Here is an 11130-nt window from a genome sequence, read left to right as displayed (position 1 = left end):
TATCCCCATATTACAGATAAAGAAACTGAAGAACAAAGTTAAATTGCCCAAGGCCACAAAGCTAGGAAATAAAAAAGATGGGATCTGAACCTATGCTTTCTTAACCACCGGGAAACTTGCTGACTATAGTTTAGGGGTCAGTACACTTTTTCTTACAGAACCACACAATAAATAGTTTGGGTTTTGCGGGACAAATGTAACTATTCACCTTTGCTGTTACGGCAGGAAAATGGGTGTAGACAATCTGTAAATGAATGAGTGTGGCTGCGTTCCAATAATACTTTATTTATAAAAATGGACAGTGGCCGGATTTTGCAGAAGGCATGTGGCTTCTTGACCCTTACTGTAGACTCTGCCCTGTGTATCCCAATATTTAATGATATTGACACACTTGACACACCCGGATGGCACATTCAAGTACTTGACTACTAAAAATAGACCACCAGGTCTATCGTAGAAAAGTAAGAGACATTCCTCATCAGCCGAAGAGAACATAGTTGCAAACGCTAAAGTCCTTTCCCGCAACGTCGGCTTAGGTTTAGCGGCCAAGGAGGGGGCTCCAGAACAACTGTGCTGCTCGGCCTCCAATGGCTACATGCCTGGAAGATAAATTAGGATGGATGTCAAGAAAATGTCTTAGTCTGTTGCCCACGCACTCAGCAATGGCTTCTCTCAGAACTACATGCAAATTTCCAGGCCAGGTTGGCTGGGGCCGAAGCCCACCGGTCACAAAGGAAAACAAACGTAAAGATCTGTAAAAATGAATAATATACATTACTACGTGTATACTCTGCAGATGGAAGGGGAGTGGCTGCGGGCGGCAGCCCTACCCAACCCAATCTTCAGATTCCTGAGGAAAAGGAACCAACCCTGTCGTCTCTTTATAACCCATGCGACGTAGCTGCTACACAGCCGGTGCTCTTTGCCCAGTGTTTGAGTGAGCCTACTCTGCTTCCCACCTTCTAGAGCTGTGCTGCCGATTGACGTGCGCTGGCTTGCACCACTGTCAGCTCACCCCTCACAGACTCTGGGCATCTGAAACCCCTGATAGTTTTATGCCCGAGGCCCAGCCCCTGCTTGTCCTTCGTTAAACCCAGTCGGGGTCCTTTAAGCGGCTACCCCTGTATCCGAGGATTTCTGAACGAACTGCCGGGCTGTGTCTCTGCATTTTTGCACGTCTACCTCCCGAACTGATTGGATGGGATCAGCCTGCAGCCTGCCTTGTCCCCCCTCACAGGTTCCCTGTCTCCCGGATCACCCACCCTTGCGACCGGACTGTCACTCACCTCCTTGTTCCTCCAGTTTGCCTTGAATCCCTTCTCTCTGGACTCTCAGCCTTTTTGCTCGCTTTCCTGATTTGCCTTGTGTCGTTTCTTCTGGGCGTGTTTTTTTTTATAAGCCTTCTGACAGCCAGGCTTTCTCATCTCAGCCTGGCTGCCCCCTTCCTACAGGATCCCTTGGGGGCATTTGCCATTCATCAGTTTTGGACAGGAGAGAAGAACCCCTGTTGCCTTTCTGCAGCCTCCTATCTAGTAGGTGTGGTTCAATGTCTCACCTGCCACGCTCCACGGCATCTGCACCGTGGTCTGTGCTGCAAAACCGCCTGTACGAGTGGAGGACTCTTCAAAGGGCTTTTAAAACGTATTATTGTTATTTCGATCTTGTCACTTCCTGTGCAAATTCTAACCAAGAAAAAAACTAGTCAGGTTCACTGAATGTTTAAGAAAACCAGTGGCTCATGATGCAATTAAAAATAAAAAAATACATGGGACGCCTGGGTGGCTCAGTCAGTTAAGCGGCCGACTTCAGCTCAGGTCATGATCTCATGGTTCACGGGTTCCAGCCCTGCACCCGCCTCTGTGCTGACAGCTCAGAGCCTGGAGCCTGGAGCCTTCTTCAGAGTCTCTGTCTCCCTCTCTCTCTGCCCCTCCCTTGCTCACGCTCTGTCTCTCTCTCAAAAACTAAATAAACATTTTAAAAGTAAAAATAAAGAAATACCTCACTGTTTGCTGTTGCTCAGAATTTGCCTACAAGGGCAGGAAAAAAAATGACATTTTTTTATTGTTTACATTTTTTTTTTCTGTAAGAAGCACCGATGAAAGGGCTTTAATGACCCATTAAACGAAGAATTGGTTCAGGTACTTGTTTGTACCTTGAGGACGAGCTTCAGGAAGTTCCAATTTTATGCTCTCCCCAAAATGAACTCAAATAGGAGTCTTCGCTGATATTATTTTATCTATTTTTTGTTTGTAACACAATCCAAAAGAGATGAGAGTACATTTGTTCTCAGTTAATTTTCAGATCGCTCCGGAAAATACCCAATATTGTGTTTCTTTGTGCGTTGTTCAAAGGCTGCTATGGTGGTTTGGAGGAGACAAAAGGCATCCCCTAGTGAACACGGCTGTTCCTCTAGGGGAAACTTCTACCCATCTAATAGCTATTTTAAGCTGTTGAAGATGCATTACCGCAGGCTGCAATTACTCCATGAATTCCAATTTGAACTGAAGTCTCATCTCTCAAGGGTGTAATCCTAGGGTCACATTTCCTTTTCCAGGCAAAGTAAACCATCTCTTTGGCGATGAAGGTCCACTGCAAGAAATATCAGACAATCAAAGTTGCTCTTCATTTTTAAGTAAATAAAATTATCTTTAAAAACTAAGCAATCTGAAATTCACCAAAACAGTAACCTACAGTGATAAAAAGAGCAAATCAGCCCCCCCACACATACACACACCCACAATCAGTAATTATGGTCACATGTTGAATAACGATCACGTTTAACTAAGGAAGATCCTTTAAGCATATCTATGTGGTGCTGAAAGAAATCTTACGGAAATCTATCTATGATCTTTAAAACTTCAAACGGGCTTTTATAAATCAATAACGCCATGTCTTCATGCAGCAATTATCATTTACTGTAGTCGTCTTCTTCCAAAATTAATGTTCCAAGTGCCTTGATGTCTTTTTCAATCGAGTGGACAGACGCTCCAGACTTGAGATGCCCTCTCAGCTTTTTGGTCTTTCCCCGTGGTCTTCATCCGGTTCCAAGGAGACCACAAAAGCCCCTGACTCTGCATGTGACCCATCCAATAGTGTGAATATTCACGAGCCCAGAGGGCATGCACATTAAGCACAGTCGGGCATCTTGTTTGGATTTGGTTCCCAAGTGAAACAGCCAACTTAACAGGTTTCCAGAAAAGCATCTCCTCTGTTTAAATGTCCTTCTCTTGTCTTCTTTCTCTTCCACTATAACAGAGGTTGATCAGTTTTGCTAAAGAGAAAGCTAAACAAGCTCTCGAAAATAAGGTATCAAAAATTATCACCTTTACAAAGATGATACAACTGACCTGTGTAGAAACAGATTTTCGCCCGTGGCTCTGGACTGTGAAGATTTATTCATTTGGATCTTCTCTTATGCTCCAGACCTTTGTGACAGTGTTTACCTGGATGGCGCCATTTTTTCCCCCCAAACCCTGAGCCACCACTTAAGGTCAGGTGACCAACCTGGTCTACTGCACCACCTTCTAACTGGCCTCCCAAACCCTAGTCTTGCCCCCTCTTTCACGTAGTAACCCATCCTCAGTCATGATGAGAATTCCAAACTGTCTAACCAGTTGATGGGGTCTTTCCCATTCTAGCCCCTCATCACGCTGGCGGCCACATCACTCCTTACTCCCTGCTTTGTAACCCAAGCCCTAGAAATACTGCGATTCCTTTTGTTTCTAGAACATATCGCATTCTCTTCCCCATAGGTTTACAAGGATTGTGCCCCAGTCTGACTAAATACCCCTGCCTCTCCTCGTTTCTGGGCCAAGCCCTTTTACACCTTTGAGAATGGAGCATAATTTTCATTTCCTCCCCTGTGATGTTCTAGGTCTTTCTTCCTTACCTAACGGCCCAAAAAGTCTCTACTGTGAGTACTAGAGATGTATTTTTATATCACATTTTACATGATGGGCTTAATCCTCTCTTCCTTCCGTGAGAGCAATGCCCTATCTATCTTGCACACTGTCATAATACCAACACACAGGCTAGTATTTACAGAAGGAATGACTGCTTGAGCAGCTGGGTGAAAAAAATGGAAGGATAGAATGGCTGGATGAATAGATTTTTTTTTTTTTTTAATGTGTGGAGTTAGGATGACCATCTGAGAAAGCAGCAGAGACAGAACTTGTAACGGCATCTTTAAAAACATTAACACATCTTTCAAAACATCCCACTGATGTCCATGCACATGGCTTTGATACGGGGACATACTTATTCCAAATAAAAAAAAAAGTTTATAATCTCATTTATATAATCAAGTTTTAAAGAAATGACTTAAAAATATTTAGGTATTCATTTGGGGCATATGACAGTGACTGAGCTAGTACCTGATGATAATTAGATAACATTTACTGTTTCTTTCCTTAAGGAATCTACAGGCTAGGGATGTGTTATACCATGAACTTTTTAAAGAAAAAAAAAGTCTTTGTAAAGCAAAAACATTAAGTCATAATAGTTCTGCATTTGCCTTTCTTTTTTAATTTTTTTAATGTTTATTTTTGAGAGAGAGGGAGACAGAGTGCAAGTGGCAGAGGGGCAGAGAGAGAGGGAGACACAGAATCCAAAAGCAGGCTCCGGGCTCTTAGCTGTCAGCACAGAGCTCGACCTGGTGCTCGAACCTACGACCTGTGAGATCATGGTCTGAGCCGAAGTCGGATGCTCAACTGACTGAGCCACCCAGGCGCCCCATGCATTTGTCTTTAAAACACACTTTTTATTCATCACTTTTTTAATGTTTTAAAGAATGCTGAAAACGGTTTTGGCTGGAAAAACGCATGAAGTTTCACATTTAAATTTAAAGAGATTTCTGATTTGTCAAATATTCGATCATGAATTCTACAAAAATTAAGAATGGTAAATCTATACGAGGAAAAGAGCAAAATAAACAAGGAGGGGGGAGACTTGAGAACTGGGACTTAGGACAAATGATCCGGGGACACTGAGTAAAATATTCCAATATGGAAGCCAGGACCCAGAGGAAGTAGCCCTGCCATTGGGGGTAATGGATAGACGGGGCTTTCCAATGATGAGGAGAAGGCTTAGGTTTCCCAAAATAACGCAAGGAATAGTGAGCACTGGAGAGAATCCACACAGAGCCAGACCGCCTGGAAGCACCTGACCAGCGAGAACAGGTGATTTCAAGAGCGCTGAAGAGATGGTCACAAAAATGTGCTCATAGCAGAAAGAGTAAGGAGTGTGAGAAGTGCTGCACTTGGGGACTTCATGCAGGCCACACGGGAGCCAGTGCATTTGTGATCGGCAGTGTTGATGGCAGAATGAAAGAGGAGCCCGAGAACTTGTTCTTCGTGTGACCTGCTACAAAGCAGAACACGGTGTGAGAGGAATGGAATCTGCATCCAACTAGTGACCTCAGCTAAACCTTCCTTTTCCTCTCTGTTCTCCCCTCACGCCGCCGTCCTTCCTGAACGGGTCACACGCCCTCCCACGTGCTCATACAGTGACTGGGTGAACGTCTACACTTGCTCTGCTTTACCTAGTCGTATGCTGGCAAACGATTAGCAACCCACTCTTGTTGGGGAAAATGCGGAGATGCGCCTACGCGCACAATTGTAGTACAGTCTCTACTGATGCAAAAGGATGTGTAGTGCAGTTTACGAAAAGAATAAAATACGCAAGGCTCTTTGTTGTACATACGACATAGCCAACTTATCCTCCCGGAACACTTAGGCTGATGATTGCTGAACACTTGCCCATTCCGCCAAACTATGATTGCAACTGAACCGTGCTTTCGCAAAATTAGACTCTGAATAAACGCTTGATTGCTTCCCAATTCAGAAGTTGCTCACGGCATTGACAAACTCATATAGTTCTGACATAAATCTTACTCGATATTTCCATTGATCTCAATGAGAAGGACAAAAGGGGGGAAAAGTGAAGATGTACTGACAACTTCACTCATTCATCGATGACATGGGGACTTATTTGCCAGATAGTTTTCAAACACGTGAAGGATAGCTCCTCACGTTTTTGTGCTATTGGTAACGTAACAGCTGAAGACATGACACGCATTTAAATTTAATCTGCGTTATTGCCACTGTCTCTATCACTTTCTTAAGTCTAGGTAACCAGCAAAACAATACATAAATCCAAGCCAGGGGAAGCGAGATGGGCGAGAAGTATTTGCCAGCTTCTGTGGTATAAATACTTCTTTCGCAACCAATTTCAGGCTCCAATGTAATGTCACTGACACAGAGATCAGAAGGCATGCGCGGCAGCACACCCCTGCATGAGCTCTATATGCAGGCAGGGCTAACAGACAGAAAGAACCTCTAGAGTGTAAGGAAGAGTAAAATAATTAGGAAGTGATGAGCGTGTATTAGCTTTTGTTTTAATATACATTATTTAATAGTAAGTTTATATAATCTAATGTTTGGCAATGCCTGTGTTTAGCAACGAGGTGGCAAGGCTTCCAGAATTAGCAACTGGCTCTCTTGAGCCAGTGTGAGCCCAGCCACTCCAGCGCACGGGTGGATAATTCTTCCTTGATCATATATCCCCTTTCTTACTAATTGTCACAAGCATCACGCTACGTAATGGCTGTTTACTTGTTTGTGTTCTCCCGAATATCAGAGAATTGGGGATGAGACCTTCCTTCTCTTTGTCACAGCTCCCTGCTGTGCCTGGAATGTCATGGAAGCTCAGGAGATGTTCAGTGGACACGTGATGAGTACATGAAACATCTCATAGTCTTTGCTTGTGACTTTCATTCATCCTCCACTGGGCTTAACAAAGGCCACTCTTGTGGCCTTCCCTTTAGAGGAAGTTCATACAGGTAGCAGTTAGCCACTTTCCATACATTGCTCACCTCTGGAGCTAACCTCAGAATGTCATATTAAAACAGAAAGGAACGCTGCACAACGTAAGCCAGGGAAGTTTCTCACACTTGTTATTCTTTGGGCCCACCCACCCTTAGTAAATCGTTATAGAATATGCTATAGTGGTCTGCCCAACACCCCTCCGCCCCCACCCCCCACCCGGCCCCAGTCCACCCAGGACTAAACCTTGGCGGTCAAAGGTTCTCAGCAGAGTTTCTCTCCAGAAACTGTCCTTGCCTGAAGAAAGCTACCTGGCCCAAGATCACTCCTCTCCCCCTGTGCCAGCCTATAAGAAATGACTGGTGACTTCAGGGTCACGTGGACCTGCTCTCTTGCTTTGATCTGGGACATCTTTACGGGGCCATCCCTGCTCCAGTGCTCTCTGGGGCACCCGCCGAGACTTCTCGTGCGATGGCAGTGTGGCCTTCAACTCTTACCTCTGCCCAGTTCTGCTTCCTTCACTCCTCAACCAACTTATAAACACAAAACTCCACCTCAGCGTCTGTTCCTTGGAGATCCCATGGTTGTGCAGCCCTCAATATTGTCTAATGCTCATCAATGCACACATTTTAATAGAATCTCATGCCAAAAGATGCACATTGTGAAAAATATTGAAATAAAAACCTGGAGCATAACATTAATGAACAGAACAGATCATCCATCGGACTAATATTTGCAATTGCCTTAATAGAACCGTCTCAGTTCTAAAACCGTGATTTCACATGTATCTTTATCGAAATAAAACTATACGTTCACTTAAATATTCCATTTTCTCATGACTACTGACTCTGTTTTCCAATACAGAAGTCTTTCCGTGTAAAAGTTATTTCAAGGCTTGCATGAAAGAGAACATTCTGATCCAAATAACAGAGTATTTAATCATTTGCATTATCAATGCAGGATCAGGAAGTCGGAGGTGAGCTGAAAGCAGGCGTACAATAAGAACTTGCTTAGCTAATAAGAACAATCATTAAAAGGTGAAAATGACCTTAATTTCTAAAAAGGAAGGGTATTAGCTAACTCCTGAATTACGCATAGGGAGCTCCACGCACAGAAAATATGGCCTAACAGTCACCTCTCTCAGGTGAAAAGCACGTCGTGTGGCATGGGTCCTTCATTTAAACAAAAGACAAAGCTAAAACGCATCCTCCTGAAATTCCACCCCAATTAGCCATATCTGAATACTAAAAGACCACATGCTGTAAAGCAATTAAACGTGTTATGTTTACACAGGCACTTAATACATAAGAAGAGCAGAGGACAGGGGACCTGCAACCTAGTTATTTTTTGTCATGACCCCATGGACATTTCAACAGTTTTGCACTCTCGAGGCACTAACTGACGATAATTCAACATTTAGATAAGAGTCATTTATTCAACTAATATCCACCCCTCTCAAAAATGGTTAAAAGAAATGCGCTGAAATTTTTACAGATAGGAGAACTTGCATCAAGGCCAAATGTAAAATGTTAACATCCCGAGGTAAATTTAAGATACTCTGAGGGATTTAAGATAACGTTTCTGATTTTTTTTTTTTTTTTTTTTGTCTGTCACCCTTGGCACGAATTACTAAAATACGCTCTTTCAAATTGCCTTTGACAGCTTTCACCTATGGCTTTCGCACTTATCTGAATGACTTTTTGTTTTCACTCCACAAAAACAATTTTATTAGCCCAGTAAGCGAAGACCCCGTCCCTTTCCACCCCCAGCCCCCTCGAAAGGATAGGGTTGAGTAAAGGAGAAAGAAACCTGCGGTGGAAATGCGTCCTAACCCTCACAAGGTTAGACTGAAGGCAGGGACAGGGGCTGTGCAGATAGGTGGCCAGAGGTGGGGGGAGGGGGGTATCAGACCAGGACGGCCGCAGAAGAGGGAGAGGAGGATGGGGAGGGCAATGGATCTACTGAAGACCCAGGAAAAACAAAGGGGGCTGGGGCTATGGAGCCAAAGGATGTGGGAAGCGCGAGGCTGGAGCCCAAAAGCGGGGTCCGTTCTGTGGCGGGCCGGTCCCTTGGCTCCCCTTCCTCATCACCTGCTTGCCCCGGAGTTTCTCCCTCCTGTTCCCCGTCTCCAGGGCCGCTATGAACAGGCTGCTTGCAGACGGGGCAGGTCTTCCGGGTCTGGGTGAGCCAGGGGTCCACACAGCGGCTGTGATAAGCATGGGCACAGGGAAGGACCCTCAGCTTGTCTCCGTCCTCATACTCGTCCAGGCAGATGGCACAGACCTCATACCGGTCTCCCCTCTGATAGTCGTGTGTAGGAACCCGCTTCAGTTGCTCTTTGGTCAGTCGATTCCGCTGGAGATGTTTCTGGTGCTGGATGAAACGAACTATCAGCCCTGCTGCCACGGCCAAAATCAGCAGTCCCACCACCCCTGTGAAAGGGATGAGGCAATAGCCCAGGAGGAAGTTATTGTCTGGGACCAGGAGCACTTGCGCTCCCTTCTCATAGACGTACAGAGCACGCAGGTACCTGGAGCTCCTTTCCCCAACAAACACAGACGGGATCCAGATCTGCTGCTGGACCTCCTCGCTGCTCCACACCATAGTCAGCAGTTCATTGGAATTTACATTGTGTACCACAGCGGCCCCATACCCAGCCTTCTGAACGTTCAGGACCTTGAGGTCGAAGTTGCAGTCGTATCTTCGGAGAAGTGCAACGAAGACCGATCCGTTGGCCGCGACCGGGGGTGGCGGGGCAATGGGCATGCAAGGCGTTGGCGGGCTGGGCCTCCACAAGTAACCCGTGAAGTCCCTCGTGGCTCAAGGCAGCCCCAAAGAGAGCTGGCAGGTCTGCAAAGTCCATGCTGTTATTGCGGCCTGAAGTGGCTCGAATGAGCCCCCGGATGGGGGCCGCTCCCCACAGCACGGTGGCTCCCAGCATGGGAAGCAGGAAGGCCGCGGGGTGCATGGCGGCGGGAGGCGAGACTAGAGGAGACCTAGTCTGGTAGCAGGTGCAGAAGAGGGGCTCTGTGTCCTCTCTCTGCCCTTCCTTCAGCGTCCCCGGAGTCCAAACATGCCCAGGTCCCACCTTCCCAGCTACACGGGGGCGTGAGGCAGGAGCCTCACCTTGGGGAGCGAGATACTCAACCAGTTCGGCGAAACTAGGAGGCAGAAACTAAAAGCATTCTTTTCTACTCTAAGGATAAAACAAGGAAAGGGGGCAAAGGCGAGCACAGGCGACAGAAAAACTTCCAAAAGAGGAGGAGAGCTCAAAGAAGTGGAACTTCCAGCCAAGTAGGCTTCTTCCTATTTCCGGGAAAATGGTCTCTTTTAAAGAAAAGTCAGGCCCCTTCCGGCGTGGGGGCCGGCTCTCCAAATGAAGGACTTCCGGTGCTCGGCTCCTCCCTCTGGCTGCTGCAGCTGTGGTTACTTCAGGTCTCTCGAGAGTGCTCGCAGCGTTTCCATCCCACCCGCTGAAGGCTGGGTGTGCCTCTCGTGAGACCTTTTAACACTGGCTTGCCTGGCGCCCCCAGTCTCACTTTGAGGCAGGCCAAAGCAAAAAATGCGTAGCCGACTGTTACTTTCAACGTCGATTTTAAGATCGATGAATCCAATTTGAGAATGCACGTCAGTATCTACGAGTGTCAGGCCTACGTGGTAAACAAGTGGTGAAATCTGAGACAATTCACAAATAAATGCCACCGTATGATGCAAATAACCAAGAATCGTCTATGTGTAAAAGAACTTAACAGTTTAAGAATTTTATCCCAGTAACTCAACACAGTCTTTGAAACTGGTAAGTTTCTACTTCCGTTTCAGAGACAGTATAGATGTGTCCCTAAAATCTCCCTAAAATCTTACTTCTTCTGAGGACCAGTGTAGGCTAGAGGTTAACCTGTTGGGTGTTTGGATGATAAATGTTTCTAAACTGTTATAGAGGCCTGGAGAATATGTTATGGAACTGGATCCCTAAAACCAAAGAAATAAATAGATTATAAGATTGTGGGAAACCAAGACAGATTCTTTCTTGTGAGCCCATTTACAAATATCCATTGGTTCTCAGACTTTACATTTCCATACAGCTGCCCTTTCTGTCTTTAAGTGCTATCCCCAGAAGTCAAAACTTAGATTAGAAAAGGAAATTATAGGCCACTTTAAATAAAGATGTGCCTGATTGGCCGAGTCAGAAATGGAAAGGTTTTATTCTGAGTACACTGCCCAAGCCGTCCCTCCAGACTTGGGTGGCCACCTTCTCACATGACAGGATTATCCTGCCATATTTGTACATTGGTTCCATTGGCCAAAATCT

General features: G+C 45.6%; 1 pseudogene; it reads right to left on the bottom strand.

Annotated features, from left to right (window-relative positions):
* Positions 1-7302: 7302 nt before the first annotated feature.
* On the bottom strand, positions 7303-10307 carry LOC132680697 (E3 ubiquitin-protein ligase RNF167 pseudogene; annotated as a pseudogene).
* Between the last annotated feature and the right edge of the window lie 823 nt (positions 10308-11130).

Source organism: Panthera onca, chromosome A1, assembly GCF_046562875.1.
Source record: "Panthera onca isolate mPanOnc1 chromosome A1, mPanOnc1 haplotype 2, whole genome shotgun sequence".
Taxonomy (NCBI): Eukaryota; Metazoa; Chordata; class Mammalia; order Carnivora; family Felidae; genus Panthera; species Panthera onca.
Note: the sequence above shows the minus strand (reverse complement) of the source record. Positions and strands in the feature narration are given on the sequence as shown.